The sequence below is a fragment of the Caloenas nicobarica genome, chromosome 1 (assembly GCF_036013445.1).
Source record: "Caloenas nicobarica isolate bCalNic1 chromosome 1, bCalNic1.hap1, whole genome shotgun sequence".
NCBI lineage: Eukaryota > Metazoa > Chordata > Aves > Columbiformes > Columbidae > Caloenas > Caloenas nicobarica.
Window position 1 is genome coordinate 126,060,461 of NC_088245.1, and position 21,909 is coordinate 126,082,369.

The 21,909-nt window shown below is 39.0% G+C and overlaps 1 non-coding gene across 1 annotated transcript; it reads right to left on the reverse strand.

The window, feature by feature from the left end:
* Nucleotides 1-829: 829 nt before the first annotated feature.
* Nucleotides 830-911, reverse strand: TRNAS-GCU (transfer RNA serine (anticodon GCU)). The gene has a single exon. It is a non-coding gene; the product is annotated as a tRNA-Ser (tRNA).
* Between the last annotated feature and the right edge of the window lie 20,998 nt (nt 912-21,909).

A 21,909-nucleotide genomic window follows, 5' to 3' on the forward strand; every position in this document is an offset into this window, starting at 1 on the left:
TGTAGTGTGTTATGTTTCAGGGTGCTAAGGGACAGCTGTGATCACTGAAGAATTTGCTATTACTTGCAGAATTTAATTTTAAAACCCCCACACTTTGTCCTTTAAATCAGACCTGAACCTGTTACACATTTAAGATTGATTAATCCTCCACCACAGGATGTGAAATAGATAGTCTCTTGTATTTCTAATGTAGTCCAAACACTTAGCAATTATTTCTGCCCAAGGAGAACATCAGGAAACACAGGTTGCCCAAGGAGATTGTGGAGTCACCATCCTTGGAGATATTTAAAAGCCATCTGGACACGGTCCTGGACAACCTACTGTAGGTGGCCCTGCTTGAGCAGGGGATCAGACAAGATGACCTCCAGAGGTCCCTTCCAACCTCAACCAGGCTATGGTTCTATTATCCCTATCGAGCATAGTGCAAGGAGGGAAGAGAAGCCAAGGGAGGGTTGATGAGAAAGAGGGTGTTGTGGTTTGATTGCGGGGTGACAATAAAACCGTGGCAGATGTATTGTTAACCTCCTCTCCCCCGCTTTTCCCCTTCAGTCCCTCCCTCTCCCCCCTTCTTTCCCACTAAGGACAGGCGATTGGGAGAGAAAGAAGGACAGAGAGAAGAGAGTTGGAAAAATTAAAAATGTTTTACTAATGCTACTAATAAAAATAGAGAAAATAATACAAAATACACAAAACCAATCTTAAAAGTCCCAGCAACTGCTCTCGCAGATGTAGGGTTGGCACCCAAAGTCCTGGACTGGACTCTTTCAGAAGGCAGCCACGCTGGGGGCTATACTAGGAGCCCAGCTCGCTGTGAGGGTCCCCAAGGGCCCGACGAGGGTGGGATTTGAACCCACGTGTGCAGAGCACAATGGATTAGCAGTCCATCGCCTTCACCACTCGGCCACCTCGTCACCACTTTGCCTAAGGCAGGAGTAACCCAGACTGCAGCCAACCGGAGCTGGATTCAGTCTGTCACTGGGCCTCAGTTCGCAGGGACAACTCGCAAGGTCCTCTCCCAATGTCGGCCATAAGGAAAAAGGAACGAGATCCTCATGATCCCTCACTTTTATATGAAGACTGACGTGAATGGGATGGAATACTTTAGTTGGTCATTTTTTCAGTTCACCTCCTGCTTGCACATCTCGCGGGATGCATCATTGTCCATGACCTCGCATTCCATTGCTATGTCTACCAAAACATGTACCTAGCTTTCAGGAAAACTGCAGTTAGTACGATGACTTTAGCTGACAGGGAAATTCACTAAAAGAGAAACTTGCTTTTAACAAAACCAGGACAGAGGGATAATGGGAAACCTTTTGAAAAATTTCATTAGACTTTTTGAAGATTCTGATTGTAAAACCTAGCTAGCAAAGTAGTGCAATAAACCATGATATGAAGTACTAGGCCATTGGGTATTTGCTAACAGTAATGGAAGCCAGTTTTCCCCCTTGAACTAATTGAAGATGATCTGTCTTGGGGCCTCTATAGGAGAACTACTATCAGTGGACTTTCCAACAGTAAGAAAGTTTCTCCAAGGTTTTGAAGGCTTACTAAAATCCTATGACTCTTGTTTCCCTATAAACACTACTTTCCATCTGTGATTTTATTTTTGGTGATGCTGGGGGGGTGAAGGGAGAAAGGTCTAAATGTTTTCTCTGTCTTCTCCCTTGGTTCTTCTTTTCCTTTCAAGAAATGAATAGGATGACTCATTTCCTACTGTATGACTTGTTTTGGGCTACGTCGAAGTTTCAGAAAACTGGCCACTGTGTCCTGCAGCTTCCTTCCAGCTTGCATGCCCAGGTTTCCTACTTGTAGGTGATAGGCATGGTGAGCAACTATTTCTTGCCATTATAGGGAACTGGGATGAGGTCAGAGCATGAGCATGGGCAGGAAGTTTAGGAAACACTTGCGGGTTCACAGCTGGATCCCTGCACACTCATTTCTTTCTTCCTGCAACAGTTCAGGCTCATATTTCTGGAGTGACCATGTAGACAATTTCTCCATTCCCATGCTGACACTTAGGTCACAAAGGCTCCCAGTGCCTTTGCTCTCTGTATTTTCTATTTTTTTTAACCTGATAGCATGATTATCATCAGATAGAGACATAACACACTGCATAATTAAACTAGGATGTTGCTGTTGTCAATTTGTCAGCTCCCACCATTTTATCTTCATATTTTGTTTACTTTGGGGCAGTATGGCTTTTTCATATTTTTAAAACAGAGAGTCTTGACTCTTACTAAAAACAATTGTAGTGGTCTTTAAAGTATGAGGAATTTCTTAGCCTGAGCTAACTATGAGGAATGACAGTCTTCTCAGGGGCACACAAATGACCTTTTTCCTTCTCCTGCTCCCACCTCTGATTTTCAGTTATCAACAACACTTCGTCTGGTGTCCAAAAAATCTAGAGTGAGGTTCCCCTGTTCTTCTCCAGAATCCTGCTTTTATTTGATTAAGAAAAGCCTTATTTTTATTCTACAAACAAAAAAATCACAGTAGCTTTTAAATCAGATATTAAAAACCAAAATTAAATTATAATTAAATTATATTAAACTATTCTTTCTCTCTCTATATTTTTTTTAACTGTCACCTAAAATATGTTTTCTGTCAAATAAATATCTGTGCGACTTCAATATGACTCTTCTATTGAAATGATGCAATGATGCTGTCTGATACTGACCCCTGACTATTTTGTTTGCACTGCTAGAACGCCCCGTTAACCGATTATTTTTTTAATCTATTGAGATTGCGATTTCAGTAAAGGCAACCACACAACTGTACTTCTACTGCATCTTGTGCCAATACCCTGATTCTGGCACTACAAGTGTTTAACACAATATCACTTATACTAATTTAATCCAGCTTCCAAACTTTTGTTTTCTCGGTTGAGAAGGGTGAGACAGTTAACTCCTGAGCTTTGAAATTTGGATTTTATTTTTTAACCTATTTGTTCAACTTTTTTGCCCTGAATAGAAGGATGTTCTGAATTAAAATTTCAGTCCTAGTTGACATCTGGTTCATTGCTAATGTTTGATTTCTTTTTTTTTTTTCCCTCTTGATCTTGCCCTCCATTCCTCCATGCCTTCCTCATGGTTATATTTATCCTTGTTATCAGATTTTGGACATTTCCTTCATCTTGCTATTCTCCTTTTTTTTTTTTTTTGCTTTTCCTCTCCCTCCTTCCTGCTGCCAGTTTCTGTTTCCCCCTGAGGCTCTGATATGACATAAGCCCTATAGAGAGTACGAGGGGAGAACACTGCCATCTGGTCTGCAAACTCAAATGGAAGCAAGCAGCAGGGCTGGCTATTTTCTGTAGAGCCATTTCTACACTGTGGATGTTGTGTGTTGGGTGCATGTCTGTAATGCCTGACCTTGATATACCAGGAGGGGGCAGTTAGAATAAGCTCATTGCTAAACCATATGGAACATGTTCTGGAAAAACAAACTGCATTAAGCTGGGGAAAATGCAGCTGTGCAGCACTTTGGCACGTGGAACACAAGTCCTACCTGACGCCAGTTCTGCTTTGTGTACATACTGTACAAACTGGGAGAGAGAACATAGCACAGCGTATGGTGTTCCGGATTATCACCTCGTTCAAATCTCTAAGCAGACATTTAGCTACATGTACCCTGTCAACTCTGTACCAGGTCATGACCAGTAACAGGATGATACCTTGCTGGAGCCAACTGTGTTGAAAATAAAGTCAATTTAATGAGTTGAAGCAAGGAGAGAGGAGAAACAGTTCAGCCAATTATGTAAAGTATAATCGCTCAATGAAGACTTCAAGCCTGACTTATGTTGAAGGTTGCTGCAACCTACTATAGCTACAAGGCTGACAAAGAGTAGTGTAGCAAGGTTGGTAAAAGAACAAGGAGTCCTTCAAAATAAATAGTGGCTGCCAACCTAACATGGTAGATTGATGTTTTAGAAGAGGGCAAGCGCAATAGAGCAAAATATCAATACAGACTGGGGGATGAAGGGATTGAGAGCAGCACTGTGGAGAAGGACTTGGGGATACTAGTGGATGAAAAATTGGACACGAGAGAGCAATGTGTGCTTGCAGCCCAGAAAGCCAATTGTATCTTGGGCTGCTTGAAAAGAAGCATGGCCAGAAGGTCAAGGGAGGTGATTCTGTCCTTCTACTCTGCTCTTGTGAGAACCCACCTGGAGTACTCTGTCCAACTCTGGGGTCCTCAGCACAACAAAGAGATGGATGTGTTAGAGTGGGTCCAGAGGAGGGCCACAAAAATGATCAGAGGGTTTGAATACTTCTCCTAGGAGGAAAAGATGAGAGAGTTGGGATTGTTCAGCATGGAGAACAGAAGGCTCCAGGGACACCTTGTTGCATCTTTCCAACATATAAAAGGGACTTATAAAGAAGATAGAGTCATTTGCCAGGGCCTGTAGTGACATGACAAGGGGCAATGGTTTGAAGCTGAAAGAGGATGGGTTTAGACTGGACATGAGGAAGGAATTCTTTATGATGAAGGTGATGGGCCACTGGCACAGGTTTCCCAGCTGAGTCGCGGATGTCCCATCATTGGAAGTGTTTGAAGTGAGGTTGGAAGGGGCTTTATGCAACCTGATTTAGTGGAATATGTCCCTTCCCATGGCAGAGGAGTTGGAGTAATGATTTTTAAAGGTCTCTTCCAACTCAAACCATTCTATGGTTCTGAAATATTTAGCATCTAGATTGGGATGAGATTTAGTCCTGTGGTGGCTTGTGTTTTGGAAATCAAAGGCAAGATTTTTGATGGTGACTTTGTCAGGCCTCTGGCTTTGCTTGTTTTTCGGTGTACCAAAAAGTGTAGGTAGCTTGTGCTGTGAGCACTCTGCTAACTGCTACAAGAACATAAGCCCCACATCCTTTTTCTGTGAGATAGGCAGAAGGGTCATTTCTGCCCTCTGTAGCACAAAATCTGCCAAGGAGTGATACAACTAGGATGACTTAATGCAGAGGGCTGTTTTGTTAGTGTCTTATACCTGCTAAAGCTGCCAGTCTAGCAGCTATGAAGGTCATTGCAAGCAATAAGTACCAGTTTTGCCTGGAGAACACATTTCCAACAATGTGCAACAACTTCAACTTCTAACTGGAATGAGGGAAAGGTCTAATGGAGTCTCCAAAAGTTATGATTCAAGCAGGGAATGCTTCCTTTAAAGAAAATACTTCTTAAGGCCTGCAAGTTAAGCTTTCATCAAGCTTCCAGATCTAGCTTTCAAGAACTGGAGTATCTTCAGAAAAAAATATATTGACATTAGGTATCCATGAATTTAAAACTTTATTTGCTGAGAACAAAGTTTAGATGAATAATATTTTTGCATGCTAAGTACAGAAAGGTGGAAACTGGTTTTGTTATCAGATTTGATTCGTACAAAAGAGCTGATGAGTCATGATCAACCAAGAAAAAGGATATTTAGTGTTTAGAGGAGGCCAAGAGGATATACTAGCAAAGAATGTGAGCACTTCTGTTTTTCTCTGGATCAGTGATAATTAGGCATGACCATACTGCCAGTCCAATTAATAACTCACAGCTGTGTTCTTCTCCATTTTGTAAAAACCCATTTTGCATAAACTTAGATTTTTTAACCCAAATGAGAAAACCAGTGTATGAACTGTCAAATTCAACTCTAAGATCATCTTTACTTAAATACTAGTTATTTACTGTTTCGTAGGGTACCTGTGCTTGTGTGTAGTGTTAGCTCTAATGCATTTTGGCTGGCGGGGATATCGACAGAAAAATCCGTAGTACGTTCATGCATATGATGTAAAAGAAGTTTAAGAACAGTGTGGTACAAAACATTATGGTCAAGTGACTGGGTGAATATATAGTCATTACAACTTAAAAGAATGTATCCTGTTGGCAATTGCTAACGTAAAGATACATAAATCCTTTCAGTTTCAGGCCAGTCTGCTCGTCTAACAAAGAGTGACTTGCAAGACATCTGATCAGAAACTACAGAGACTACTGACCTTGCAGCTATAGACATTTTGAAGCCTGCATAATTAATTGATTCTTGCTTTGACACATATCTCAGGACTGTTGGATAAAGTGTCCTTAAGCTGAATGTTGCTCTTTATATGCTGAAATGATTATGTAACCAATAAGCAAATGTGTAACCAATTGGCTCTTTAGGGTATGAATGTAGTGATAAGATTTTGTATATAATGGCTGTTATTTGTCTTTCTGGCATGCTGGCTTTATTCCAGCATCCAGGCTTGCACAACTCTGTAATACACAATATTTCATCTCTATGTGCTACAATTTGGGTTTGTTTTTTTTTTTTTTTTTGCACATGGATGACAGGACCCTGGTTTTGGGACAACTAATATAAGATTCATGTATTTAGTTGTTGTATGTTACAAGACAAAAAAAAAAATGACTGTTACCTTGTAAAAGACCTTGTAGCTTTCTTTTATTTGTACCCCCCTTGTATGTACCCCAAGTGGCTGCATGCCTGTCCCAGAAAGCGTGGGGGCTGGTGGGGAAATTCCTGCTGAGCTCTACCAGGTACTTCCTGGTCTTATGGCTGTTTCCTTTTCTAGTGCAGTTCCATAACTCTGGGCCGGGGTGCTTGTGTGCACACAGTCCAGGCTTGGTGCAAGGGAGGAGCAAGAAGGTTTTACTGCGGAATGTGAAGTTATCATGGGGATAAACTCCACTAGCCCCAAGGTAGGAGCCACCCCTGATTGTGGGAAACCCTGGATGAGATGCAAAATTGCAATTACTTGTTTTGGTTAAAGGGACTGAAATCTCTATATGAGAAATGTATGTGTTGCTCTGTAAGTAATTCTGAGATCAGCAAAATAAAACGGGTATGAAAAATAACTAAACTGTTAAAATAAGTCAAAGCTCTTGTCATTTGGAAAGACTATTCAGTGGGTGAACTGTTAGATATTCAGATTAATATTCAAGGGTAGAAAGGCGTATCTTGTTTTCAGTTCATATATCCATGGCTGACAGTGTTCACTATCAATTCTGAAATATGATTCTTAAGGTTCAATTGGTATTTCCCAAGCTTCATATATAGTCTAGTGCAATTGTTATGGATTTGACTGTTACAGATTAAGGCCTAATAATGGAAATTTCAATTGAAACAGGATGTATGAAGTCAAATCTACATTATAAGAAACCTTTCCTGGGAGAATGAAGACGATGAATTTTTAAAAGTGCATTTTAGTTAAATTACTTCGTAAATGTCAAAGTACATTCTGCACACAGCACAAATACAGGAAGGAAGCTATTTCTGCCAAAGAATTGACTACCAGTGATTTTTTTTTTCTGTCATCAGAAAATATCTTACTAAGCAAATTCTTCACTTACCTATGCTTTTTACCTCTAAAGATACCCTGTAATTCAGCTGGTATACTGGGGAAACAGCACAGGTCTCAGAAGTACATGGCAGAATTCAAAAAGGTGGTGAAAAAAATATCTTGCACTAGCTTATTTTAAGAATAGTAACAGATCCGATCTTGCCATGTGTAGTAGTAGAGCAATTGATTTGTAAAGCTAAAGACTTGCAGTGGAGAGTTTGACTTTACTGGCTAACATATAACTACATGGAGAATTAGAAACAGAGTAAAAGTTAATGTCAAATAAGGTAAATGATCTGGCAAGTGACTTTAAGATGAAATATATTTCTACTCTGAAAAGATAGCTTTTTCCCTTCAACAGAAAAGAGGAGACACTGTGGATTTTTTTTTTTCCCCCTCTGATGTTCCCTCAGCCTCTGCAACCTATTGCTTTGTCCAACTGGGCTATTTGCAAGTACAAGTTCATTTACAACAACAGCCTTGTGTCTTCCTCCTGAGACCGAAAACTTCAGATGAGGTTCTTCCTGTTAACAACTATAGAAAATATTACACAGGCAAAATTAATTGATAAGTCTGAAACCAGTATCAGGTGATGAGCCCAGATACTTTTGTAACTTTATGTAGGCATCACTGTGAGGGTTCTTTATTCCAAATTTTTGCACTTGTTCTCAGAGAAATGAAAATGTAGCCAGATATTCAGATTCTGTATTGAAGCTTGTAGAACAGGTAGCTTCAAACACTTAGAGGAAGGGACACAATACAAAGGGAGGGTGGTTTCTTCTTTGATGTGTGTTGTGGTGGGTTTTTTGTTTGGTGTTGTGGATTTTGTTTTGTTTTGTTCATGTTTGGGTGTGGTGGTTTTTTTTGTTAATATAACATTTTTCTAATTTGCTTGTCTTCCAGATTACTCTAGTACTCACAGATATAACTTTATTGATGTGGTAGGTAGAGAGAAAGCATCTCTTTTCTCCCCTTATGTATTTTGCTTTAAGGTTGTTCTTATCTCAAAATAGACATAGATCTGTAGACCTTTAAGAGCTGGAGCAGGAGATGTACTCCTCTCTGCTTTCTCAAGTGAATGTGTTTTGCCTCCTGAAAAATTATTTTGCAGCCTTCAGCTACTCAAGAAACTTAGGCTGCTATTCATATGTAAAACAATCCATAAATTCCACATCTATCATCAAATTTCCTGCAACTCTTGCTTGCAAGAGACTTGAGAAGCAGCACAGCTTTGCATGGGAAGCTTGTTTTTTTCCTAATGTTTTGCAAAGTCCACTTCAACTGTCAAAAAAATTAACTTTCTTATAAAATCTTTATTATGGTTTAGCTCCAATTTTAGTACTGTCCTTGGATTTGCAGTGTACACCAACTCATCTGCCAGAATGCCTTTCTCTAAAACATGTTTTTTCAATTTCAGAGCAGAAACTGCAATAGCCTCATTTTTTTTCTGCAGGTCTGTCTTCATCTTATCAGATTTTGTTGCACAGCTACATTCTAGGCTGCACATTCAGTGATGTCAAAAGACCTTTGCTTAAGGCATGTCATTACAAGCAGAAATTGATTAGATGTGTTTGAGTCCAAATACTTCTGGGTTCATGCATCCTCAGTCCATCAATTCTGTGTGTTTTAAACAGCTCATTTGGAAGCGAGCCCAGTGTGCTGACTTTATCAGCAGTATTACGTGCATATTTATACTGAGGGACATACAGTACTTATCCACAGCAAAAAATGATCTTCCACAGCCAAAACCATCTTATATGTTGCAGGAGTACAGTGTAAAGCAGCTGGATTTCCGTGTTGGAAATCCAAATGTGTGTTGTTCAAGCATGGATATTTCCTGAAGGAAAATACCAGGTTTGCTGTACACACAGTAGAGACTGCCGAAAGCTTCAGACTTGCAGTACATGAGCAGAGTCCAGAGAGCATGAGACACAGGTGGGTTCACCTGCATGCATACGGTCCATCTGCAGTGCCAGTGTTGATTGAACCTCCGCTATACTGTGCACACTCGAGTCACTGCTCGTGCACATAATCAAAACGATTTATCTAGGGCTACTGAGGAAGCCTAGCTGGAGCTTCAGCTCTGCTCTCCTGTTAGACATTTGGATATTTGGAGCAAATATACTGCACTGAGTGTTGCTAAGACTGGGCTAATGCCTATTATTAAGCTCTAATCCAAGTGGGCCAGTTATACATGAACATTATTTAAAATTACTTAAAATCCATGTGTTCATTGGATCATGAATGACCTTAAAGCATACTATCCATTGAGGAGAGTGTCAGCTTTGGCCTTTTGGTTAGTATCAAATCAGGCTGGCCCTGATGAATGTCTGTGTTAATCATATTATGTGCTAGCAGAAGTCATACACCGATGGGAGTTTCTTGTTTGGGAGCTGTCATAACTTCAGCACTCTCTACAAATTTGGTTTGTGTGTAACTAAGCTATTTTTGAGTTCACTACTTGAAGGTAGGTTCTTGCAAATTTATGGCCATCTAGCTGCCTGTTAGGATGCATGTTAGGACTTGGAGAAACTTTATTACGTGGACTGCGTGGCACCTGAACTGATCTCTGTGGTAAAACCTTAGCTGAAAATGTTATTATAGGGTACAGTTGAGGGAAAGAAACTCTTGTAAATATTTGCCACAAGAAACAGTAGATAACTGCTGTGGCCTTCAACGTGCCTTTCAAATGAGTCTGTAGCCATATAGAAATAAAGTCATTTCCATATTATAACAGAATGTATGTAAGGATATCTGTCAGAGCTTTTGTATTTATCCCCAAAAGGCATCCTCCCTCCTGCCGTACCCCATCCCAATGGTTAAGGTATTTTTGTGGTGATTTTTTTTAAGTTCTCCAAATGTAATGCTTTAGGGAGGTGATTTTATTTAGCTGTGCATGTATTTCCCTAGATTTTTGATCTTCCTATGTCTCTGAGTTTCTGTAAAGCCACTGAGTAGAAGAATCTGCAAACTCAAGTGAGTATCTAGTTCTGTCCATAGTTTGCCTCAGAGAACAGTGCTTTGAGAAAATAAATTTTGACCTCAGAGAAGGGAAGGTAATTCTTATGCACAATGCTGCACTTGGGTAAGGCAACATTACATTTGCACAGCAAGTATGGTTTAGTTTAAATTACTGTTAGGCTCTGTGCACCTGAAGAAACTTATACTATTTGTTTGTGTTACAAAGCTTCCACCTTTTGAGACTGAAAAAAAACAAGGCAAGAAACAAGTTTATTGTCAGTTGGATTGTTTTTTTTTCTCTGAATTATGATTCATTTCTGGGATATTTGTACTAACTGTTTGCAACCAACTTTACTACAGTTGATCATGAGGAAATAATCAGGTAAAAATGTGCACTTTGAAAAGGAAGACAAAGGTTCTTCACAAGAAAATACTGCTTTGGGTGACACTGACCCTACTGATAGCCAGACAGTGTTTGCTTCACTGATGGGTAAATGGAAGTTTCTTGGTTTTGAAATCCCAGAATGAAAGTTGAGAGAAAAAAAAACCCTTTCCTTTTTATCAGTGTTCTTAGCTTAAAGAGCCACTGTTTAAAAAGTCATAGTACAACATATAGTGTATGTTTTTCATTCACTTTAGACAGATTTAGAATATGTCAAAGGACCCTCTAGGAATCTTGTCTCTGTTGGAGTGAAAACCTTGTCTCATTGGAGCCTGTGGAAAGTGGTGTTAAAGCAATGCTCTATACAGGGTGGATTAATGTTCAAGATTAGATAAGGCTTTTCATTTCCAAGAATATACTTTGAAGTAGTCCCAATACAAAGAATTATTTTGTTATAGGTGGGTTTACTGGGTTTTATATGGCAAACACTTGAAATTACCTATCATTGCAGATTAACATGCTGCTGTCTACCACAATTGTGGCTGTGTGCTGACTTCAGCTGGGTAGTAGAGCCAAATCTTGTATATGAATGAGCTTTGGAGACACACGAGGCAGTCCTTTGACCTGATATTACAGCAATGGGCAGGCCGCTGGAGGATGGAACTCAGATGTCTGTCTTCATTGGAGTTTGACAGAGAGTGAGAAAATAGATTTTAAGGCTGACAAGGAAATAAGTATTCTATTTTATGAAAAATTTAGGCTTTGAATTTTTTGCCTTTAGGCCCATACCAGTGCAAAACACAAACCAGATACTTAAGGAGCACACAGGAGAGAGAATTTTGCAGAGCTGAAACTTGAGCCTGAGTCTTGAGTCTTTGTGTTTCACTACCAAGATACTGTATATTGAGTTTCTGAATGGAAATCAGAAGGAAAGACCATTAAGGATTTGAAAAGTCTGCGTGGAAAATTTCATTGAACTGATTATGAAATACAGAATCCTCCAACTTATAGCTATTTTTTGGCTGTTTGCAGTAATACTTTTTTCCCTTTCAGGCTTTTCACAAATATTGATGAATACTCTGATGAAATCTAGTCTCCAGTATGATGGAGAACATTATACTCAGAAGCAGGGAAGTTGCAGTCTATCAGTGCAGCTATTTAGTAAGATTCCAGCAAAGTTTCCAGCATATTTTGAAATAATAGAGATTATGATCCAGAGCTGGCCAAGAATCAAAGAGAAGAGTCTTGCATAACCAAGAGAATCTTTTTGTTTTTCATATTTTTTTTTGTCATGTACAAAAACCCCATAATGATGCCTTCTCTGTTCTGATGCATGCTTCAGTGGAAATGTCAGGAATGGTGTCTGGTCTTTAATGATCTTGCTTGTATAAAACAACTTTAACATCCATTTTAAAGACAATAGTAAACTTTGATAAAGGAAAACAGGGTGTATTTTTCCCTACAGAAACTCTGTATGAAGAAAAGGGTATTGCTCAAGCACTTTCTGTGTAGAAACTTACCCCACTTGTTCTAGAAGGGGTAGATACTTATCCTTGGTACTTCCCAGCTGGGGATGCTGAAGTTTCATAGAATCATAGAACCATTGAATGGTTTGGGTTGGACTGAACCTTAAAGATCAACTAGTTCCAAACCCCATGCCGTGGGCAGGGACACCTTGCACTAGACCATGTTTCTCAAAGCCTCATCCAACCAGGCCTTGAACACTTCCAGGGATGGGGCATCCACTGGTTCTCTAGGCAACCTGTTGTAGTGCCTCGCCACCCTCATAGTGAGGAATTTCTTTCTCATATCTAATCTAAATCTACCCTCTTTCAGTTTAAAGCCATTACCCCTTGTCCTATCACTACATTCCCTTGTAGAGAGCCCCTCTCCCGCTTTCTCGTAAGTCCCCTTTAGGTACTGGAAGGCTGTTCTAAGGTTTCCCTGGAGCCTTCTCTTCTCCAGGCTGAACAACCCCAACTCTCTCAGCCTGTCTTCATAGGAGAGATGCTCCAGCCCTCTGTTCATCTTTGTGGCCTCCTCTGGACTCACTCCAAGAGGTCTCCACTTGGACATCAAGCCGTTGACCGAAATGCAACCTGTTTCTGCTTTTCTGATCTCTTTATACCAGGGCAGAATGACCAGCAGTGCTCCTTATCTGGCATTCATGTTCGCCACAGTACCCCATCAAGTAGTTTGATAGCACAGACTTTGACTCTAAGTTAATACATCCTGTGACATGTACTGTCTTGCCCGTGGGTTTACCACAAAACTTTTTAAAGTGGCACTGACCATGCACCAGCTAGTTAACTTCTAATTGAGCTTTTTATTCAGAAAAGAGGGTGAAGTGAGAGTTTATGTATCCATGAGTTTCAGCATCTGCATTACAGTTATTTTGCAGTGTTTAGTAAAGCAACAAAAAGTGTTGAGCCCCTTAACTGCCAGCAGAAGACCTGAAGAAAGTCTTAGTAATTTTTATTTGCAATGAGTGCCACTGAGTCCAATCTTTCAAGGTCACTGAAGTGCTTATGTATTTATGCCAAAAAAAGTTCCCAGATCATCAGATCTATATGTTTTCCTAAGACTGACCTACTCAACATGTTGTGACTAGCTCAAGACTTCTAGTATGAAGACTGAAGCCATTAAAAACCACAAAAGAGAAGGAGAAATCAAGATTCCTGCCTGGAATGATAGCAAAGAGTGCGATTTGGACCTCAGCCTCATTTTGTACTGGATGTGTGCTAGCTTTTGTATGATGTACTTTCTTTCATGTGAGGAACACCCCCCTCCTTCTCTGTCCCTCAAAAACACATACACATCTTTTTTTAATACGTGTTCTCCTTCCTTAGGATTTGATCTAAAACCCAATTCTTGAGAAACTGAAGGTATAACATACTGAAATCAGAGTGAATATACCATTTAATTTCACTTTAATCTAAGTGAAAATAAACTTTTCAGACTTGCTATTGTATTGAGCTTTTTTTTTTTTTTTTAAATCTTGGGGAGTATGAATGAATTGTGCCTGCTGGAAGTATCCATTGGAACAATATTGGTTTTCACTTAAAGAATATCAATGGAACCAAACAGTAAGTTGTTGCAACACAAATGTGCTGCCAAGTGTTTTATTACAGTCCATCAGAGGCCATCAACCCACTCACCTCCTGGAAAGGGCATGGAGATAATTAGTGACTGCATGTGGGAGGATTTCTCTTTTGCAAAGAGAAATGATGTATTAAGGAAAGATGAAAAGGTTCATTTATTGACAGCACAGAAATGACAACTCTCACTACAGATCCATCTGAAATCACATAGGGACCTCTGGGTGAGTGGGCAGCAGGAATGAACAGTCATTCAGGTTTTGTGCATTGCTGGGTGACTAGCAAAGCAGCAAGAACCTTGTTCATGCTACTTAAGTGGAGGGGTAAAAACCTCCAGTACCTTATGAGCTGAGCTCCAGGCTTGGTTTGTGAGCATAACTGTGAGGGAAGCCTTGTGGTAATAGCAACACTCCACTGGTAATTTTGAACACATTTATTTTCATCCCAGAGCTGAAGTCTATTGCCCAGCCACAGTAGGCAGAGATATTACAGACTGACCTTTTCTTCCTTGGTTATGTTGTGCATGATGCACACTACATGCATACCCACAGTATAAAATGTGGAGAGAGACAGGCAATTAAATATTGTGGCCTTAAGCCTAAAAGCAGGCTAAATCAGTAAATATCATTTGAATGTGGTTTTTTTTTTTTTGAGTCCTATGCTGCTGTTAGTCTATATAAGAGAAGTTTTTTGAAAATAGATATGCTCTCCTGTTGGTTCACATAATCAAAACAAATATCTGCTGCAACTATTTTCTCTCTAATGAAAGTACTTGAGTGCTGGAATGGATTTCCCTGAGAGGCTGTGGAATCGCCATTGCTGAGGATCTTCGGGATTTAAATGGACAAGACTCTAAGCAGCCTGATGTAATGATGATGTTTTCCTTCCCTGGAGCAGGAGGCTGGACTAGAAAACATTCAGACATCCATCTCAGCCTCAGTTATTCTATGATTTTAAACTATGATGGAATCTGAAGTAATGATGGCTTTATATAGGTAATATCAAAATTGCATTAAAAATAACCCTTGCCTGTGTAAGTTTTTAATCTAAGGTTTATTTGAATGCTTAGAGACCTATATTTAGGTATTTCAGTGAATATTTTTATTCATCATTTTATTCATCGTGATAGTTTGGTGAAGTTTGACCATTAGTAACGCCCAGCAATATCAAGTTTAGTTACTTTGGATCAGTGTTTTTTCCAAATTCAGTACCTTGAAGGACTGTTGATTGTTGGCCTATGCAGGCAAGTTAGCTCCAGCCACAAGATATGTTTTCATGGTCAAAATCTAACTTATTCTGAAATATAATACACTCAATAAACTATTCTCTGGGGTTTATGTCCCTTCCAACGCAATAGATTAACATCAGTGAGACCATGTTAAGCCACTAGCTCTGTGGCCTCCCACCAGCTACCAGCTGAAGGGAAGGTGCTGTGGCACTCTTTGATTCCTGACAAAAGCCCAGCCACTTGTGGCAATGACAGTTATTAACACTTTGGAAAAAAAGAGTCCATTCTCCAGGATGGCCATCTTTTGTGAGTTCAAGGACAAAGAGGGATGAGAACTCTAACCCCAGCCTGGTGTTCACAGAGCAGACCCATGTCCTTGAGCCTGTGAGATATTGCAACCAATCACACCCAGCTTGGCTCTGCTTTCTCCCTGGCACTGTATGTGTGGCCTTATTTTCTGTTTGGCTGGGTCCACAAGTGAGAACTGTTTTCTAGGTATGTACCTGAGGTTATCCATTGAGCACAGGCAGTTTGTGGAATATCCCTTGATTTAAACTGCAGAGACTGTTGAGAAAAGGGGGGTTTAATTCATATAATCTAAACTATGATATAAATATTTATAATGTGCAGGACTACTTGTTTATCTCTTCAAGTCCTGAAGAGAATAATATGTAGCCTCATTTGCATTGCTGCAGTATGGAGAGCTTGATCCATTTCATGTACCTCTGTAACATCAGGCAATCTCAGAACTGAATTTTCTTCTCACAAATTCTGTTTTCACTCTTTAATGCTCTGTATAATGGAAATTCAGTGGCAGACTTTTTAAAATGTAAGTTGTACTGCAGACTTAAGCCTGGCACCATATGCTGGGAGTGTGTGACTTGCTTTAAAGAATTCCCATGACTTTCAAAAGACCTTTTGAGTGTTCAATATATTGATAAGTCTGTGGCTGGTTTTGACTCTTTGACAGTTACATTGTGTTTTTATGGCCAACAACTGTCATGCTTTGAAGCAATTTCCCTGTTCCATAATTGATCTGGGCAACTGATGGCTAATAAAGATTCCTGAAAGTAATTGAGTATCCCAGTGTTCCTATCTGATTGTACTTTGGCTGAAAATGACTTACCGTTTGTCACTTAACCTCTGAAAACTCTTGAAAACCCTTCCCTGAAGACCAATAATTCCTTGTAAGGATTTTTGCAAAGGGAGAGGAGGAAGGGAGAAAAGGAACTGGAAATCCGTTTGACAAGAACATTTGAGAAAGATCATAGATTTTTGTACAATGATCTTGTAACTCATTATGAAGATTTCCGATTCTGTTTCCCACTCAAATGGCTTTATTGTTTCACCTATGTCCTAATTTCCTTTTACCTTTCTTATTTTAATACTTTGCAGTAGACACATTCACAATCTTAACTGTATTTAAAGCTTTGTATATAATGCTTATTTTTAATATCTCAATAGGGACCAGAAATGAGACCATCCACTTAAAATGAATGTGATACTGCCCCATCTCCCTTGTGCTTCTCCTTGCTCTTGTGGTCTACACATGGGACATCTTGGCAATGAACCTGGTTACAAGCACTGGAGACTTCTAAATTAAAAAGCTTTTTTATATCCCATGTTCCCTTATTTGAATTTTAACCCACTCCGTAAATGTTACATTTTGGCTCTCTACAACAATGTTCCATTCCAGAAAGAAAAAGTTAGAAATGCAGGGAAAACCAAAACATTTGTTAATAGCCTACATCTATTGTTGGAATGTTAACATTCCACTAAAAAATGGTTAAGTTAGAAATGTTTGTTGTTGTTGTTTTGTTGTTGTTTTGGTTTGGCTTTTTTTTAAATGTAATGTCATGTGTACTCAGGTATTTACAGGATTGTAATGTGCTCAGGAGTCCACTGTTCTTGAATGCAGCAGTGGTTTTCATGCATTAAAGTGTGTGCTCATGTATCTGCACGCATGCAGTGCATTCTCAAGGATATAGGAGCAGCAGGTAAAAATGGACAGAGAACAAAGGAGGACCTGTAAGATCACAAGAATCTACTCCATCTATATGAAAGTTATGATGAGGGAGCTGCAGTCAAAATGCAATTCCAGCAAAAGAAGACAGTAGTTCCTTCTCTAAACAGGCATGTACAGGAGAAAAAGGGTCAAGAGGGTTTTGTTTGCTTTCTAACAACTGGTGCAAGTAATGTTTCCCAGAATGCCATGATCCTTTATATAGAAATATGGCCATAGGTCAGCATAGGCTTTATTCTTCAAGTCCTATTTTAAGTTCACTGCTAACTCTAAAAAGTACACAGAAGAGCTGACAGGAATTTCTAGCATCTTGAATACAACCGACCAAAATAACTATTCTGATTCTGCTGTGGACAGGGGATGCATTTCTCTTTCAGTATAGTGCCTTGAACAGAATACCTTATTTTGACCAAAGGTTGTACCTGAAGCAGATATTATTATCATAAGGGTACATATCCAAACCAAAAATTCATCAACAGATACTGTGAGAGAGTGTGTATGTTACTAGTTAAGAAATAATGTTTACTTTCTGCAGGATCTATAAGAAATAGCTAAATTCAGTATCATCTTTTTTGGTGCATGTGTGCAAAGTCAGGTCTCGTACATAAACACTTTGTGTGTGTGTGTGTGATTATTAGCATTCCTCTGTTGGTGTACTAAGTCACTGTGCAGGAGATTTGAGACACATTATAAATAGATTTGAAGCAATGCAAATGTCTTTGAAAACAAAAAGAAATAAAAAATTAAGATTGTAAAAGCCTAAACTGAAAAATAGAACCTTTGCCCTGCATATGTTCCTATTAGTACTAATGAAACATTTAAACGTGTCATATTACATTGCCCTGATGACACAACTTTTTCCCATAAGGTCTACAAATGCAGATGCGATGCTCCTTTGCCAAAAGCTCCATTTATTGCCAAGTACATTGGACCATTCCCAACATACTGGATAAATCCAGCCATAGGTAAATACAATATTCTCTAACTAATTTAAGATCAAACAAAGTTGATAAAATTATCATGTCAGTATAAACCTACTGTATTTTCTCGATGAGACGGATAGTTTTGGATAATGACTTTTTAATTTTATTTCATGAAAACTCTCTGTTTTAATGGACATCCTCACAAATTAATCACTTTTGTCAAGGTGTTGCACACTTAATGCAACTTTGCTATAAAGTTTGGTATTTAATTACACTTAATGTTGCCAAACAGCCAGAAGTGGTGACATTTTAAACACAGAACTGACAAATTAGGCAAATCACTATTATTATGGTCATCCTGAACACCCAAAATGAGCATGATCTAGTCGCTGTACACAAGGTAATCTTTTCACATAGTAATTGCAATGCCTTTACCTAGAACTCTTTCAAGAAAGCAGAATTCCAGACAACCTGGAAAGCAGATGTTACACTTCAAGCTAGAGATCTTGAAAGAGTTACATATTTTATATGCTGAAATATGGGCCAGAGGAAGGGGGAGCTTATTTGCTTTTGGCTTTCTGGAATGGTCACTATTGCAAAATGTGCAATATTATTCAGTATTTGGTATTGCAAAACCTCTCTAGAGCTGGTGCTTGGAATGTATGAAACAAAGCCTTGGTCATAACCTGCCCTTTTTCCCCTTTCCAACTTCATACTGTGACTAAGCAAATAGAGCTCTCTAGAGTTAATGTGAAATTTGGAAAGAGGAATGCATGTTTTTTGACATCCGTGTAGAAACTTGAACAGTGGTAGGAGGCAACTATTGATTTTTATGGCACTGAAAACAAGATTTGATGCAAGAACGAGGTGATATCTACTTGAAGACAGAGATCTTAAGGCATCCTGAAAAGGCTTATGTCCATGTTATGGACTGAGAAACTTGCTTTTCAGAGATGAAATTCACTTCGTTGAAGTTCATCCAGAGGATCAGCAATGAAAGCAGTAGTGCTAATTCTAAGCTCTCATCCTGTGTGTTGGTGATTAGCTGATGTTGTCTCTCACATAATGTCCCTTTCTCCTCCCTTTGCAGTCTCAATAAGTCTTCTTCAAAAACCAGAGGAGCAAAAGTCTTATTTAACCAAAAAGTGCTTCTTCCACTCCACAGTTACAGCTAGTGAAACCTGAGCTCTACCAAGGACAATGGAAAAAAATCTCACAGAGTCTGAGGTGTCAAGATTTCACAGAATTTGCAATTTTGCCAGATTTGCAAAGTTTTTCTGAATTCACACTCTTGCACGTGGCAGAACTGAGACAGAGACAAGCTTAGTTTTGCTTATGGACAGTGCTTGAGAAAAAAAAAAAAAAACAAAACCCAGAAACCTCCACTCAAACATGTTAGAATGACATAAAGCATTAGATAATAAACTATCTCCCACAAGGATTATTTCAAATTTAAGGTTGATGCTGGGCTACAATGGCTGTTCGGGAGCTGGACTGTGGGCAAAGTGTGCTCTTCTGTGTAAATCCTGTGGAAGGTGTGTTGGGCTGCGGATGAAGAGAGGTACAGGTGACTGCTTTTTTTTAACATGTTGATGAAATTTGCTTGTGGGGAGCTTGATCAAAACAGTGAGTTGAGAATATCTAATCTGAATTTTGCTGCTGTGAAACCGTAATATCAGTAGTTACTGACTTATGAACCTTTGTGTTATTACTTTTAGACCCTTAAAAATAGTATCAAGTTTCCATTAGAGTTTTGAAGTTTGATTGGCATAAATATTGGTAACTTATTTCAACACTTCACAAAGACAAGTATATATGAATACAAAACCATGTTTCTAAAATTTTATGTAAAATTATGGATCAAGGAATTTTCAGAGCTGCGAATGGAAAAGTCGTCTTGTCCTGAGAGTGAATCCAATTAAATTCTGTGCTGAGGCCAAGAAAACTGATTGGCATGTAGATTAAAGCCAAACCCAAGTCTTCGCTGAACATTTACTGACAGCCGTGAACTTTGACAGTTTCAGGCGATGAATTTTCCAAGTGCTGCTGGAGGACTTTCTATAAGTTGTGACAAATAAAAAAGGAAAAAAATCATAGCAGATGAAGAAAGGGAGATTCATGGACTAATGTTGAGTCTCTTTCCTGACACTAATTTCCAAAGCAACAACAACAACAAGAAGTAAGAAAAATCCCATTCCTCATCATAAATCAATAAAACCCCATGTTTCCATAACATTTTTATTATTCTGATAACAACGGCTTGACATTTTTGCATTGGCTCAGTTAAGTTTTTCCTATCTATTGCCTGCCAGAAGAAAAAAAGTTCTTTGATTTTCAGCCATCTACTGTGAAGTGTTTCTTTCTGATTATTAATGAATGTGCACACAGGATCATTTCATGTTGTTAATTCTGGATTTTGCTATAGGAAGCAGGTTAATGGTAAAGATCATGCACAGAAATGGTATGTTATGACAGTAATAGTCCCTTTCTTTAAGAGGAATTTATTGATTGTGAAAGGTACCAGAGTGACAACCATGATGGTTGAGACTTTTTAAAAGGTATATACTAGATTCAGCACAAGCAACAATCCATGCAAACCTGCTGGAGAGGGCAAATCTCTTCAGTGGGTCTCTGCATAACTCCCCAATAGTGTTCTGTCCTTTGCATCTTGGACAAATCTAACCATAGCATTTTAGATCATGTTCTAATTGTGCTTATTTATATGTAATGCCCTGGAAAGTTTATTTTAGTGACTCAAATATATTTTGCTTAGGACTAGAAAATGGCCTTCAGCCTAACGTGTCTAACTGTGCAGGTTTATCTCTAATCTCACATGCCTGGTATTTTCACATACTCCAAATACTTCTGTAAGGAAATAAAAAATGGGATGTATTTCACAGTGATTGCCATCTGTTCTAATCAGGTTTTGTTTAAATCTGATTCACCCTAGGTTTATTTCTTTTACATGTGCAACCTAGAGTTGAGGCCACTCTTTCTTCTGTTCAATAACAAAATAAACCACCAAATAATGATTAAAAAAAAGTTAATTTTAATCCAAACCATTTTCATTGTGTGGTGACATGAACTGTGTTGTCTGTTTGTGGGGTTTTTTGCTTATTTGTTTTTTAGCATTGTAAAATTTAATCAACCGAAAACCCCATTTATGATGACTTGGATTTGAAAATTAGTTAATTCAAATCACCAGAGCAAAACCTGGGACATCACATAGCAGGCTGGGATTATCCTTTCTCAAATAAATGGACAAAGGAAGGTGGTTGTGCAGATTGTTTTCAGGGGAGTGGTAAGCCTGCAAGGCTCAGACTTGAGCCAGAGGTGACTGGGGTCAAAGTTCTTTCTTGCAAACCGTGAGAGTTTTAGGATGGGAGCCTGGAAAATTAATAACCAGAATATGGCCCTTATCTCAAATCTGTGAGAGTTGCACTGTCTCCTTCAGTAAGTGGGAAAGAACAATATTATGCTAAGCTTTAGAGGATCTGACAAAAGACATACACCGAATGTAAGCTGTTAGTTGTGCATGCCTGTGTAGTCACAAGCAAACTACTCTGTGCAGTGATTGTGCAAGGTACAGTCCTACATTAATCTTTATGCCACTTCAGCCTGCTAAGCCATCAGCTCAGTGACTTTTGGGTGAATTCAGGCAAATCTCTCAGCTTCTGAACGTTAACTCTCACAATAGAGAGAACAGAAGAAAACCTAGCCTTTTCCCACTCTAGTGAAAATTGGGCATTTTGTATAAACTGGCAGAATGACAATGGCTGCAGTCCATGGGACTTGTTCTTCCTCTGCCAGCAATTCTCCGGGGACAAGAAACTTTGGTAGAAGGTGTAGATTTCTTTAACCAACACATCTGTTAGCTAGGTAAACATGAGTTGCAGCCTCATTACAATAAACCTGTGAGTTAGTTCAATATGCTGTCACTTTTTAAGTGTTCTGTCTGTCTGATTAAGGCAGTGTTTCTTC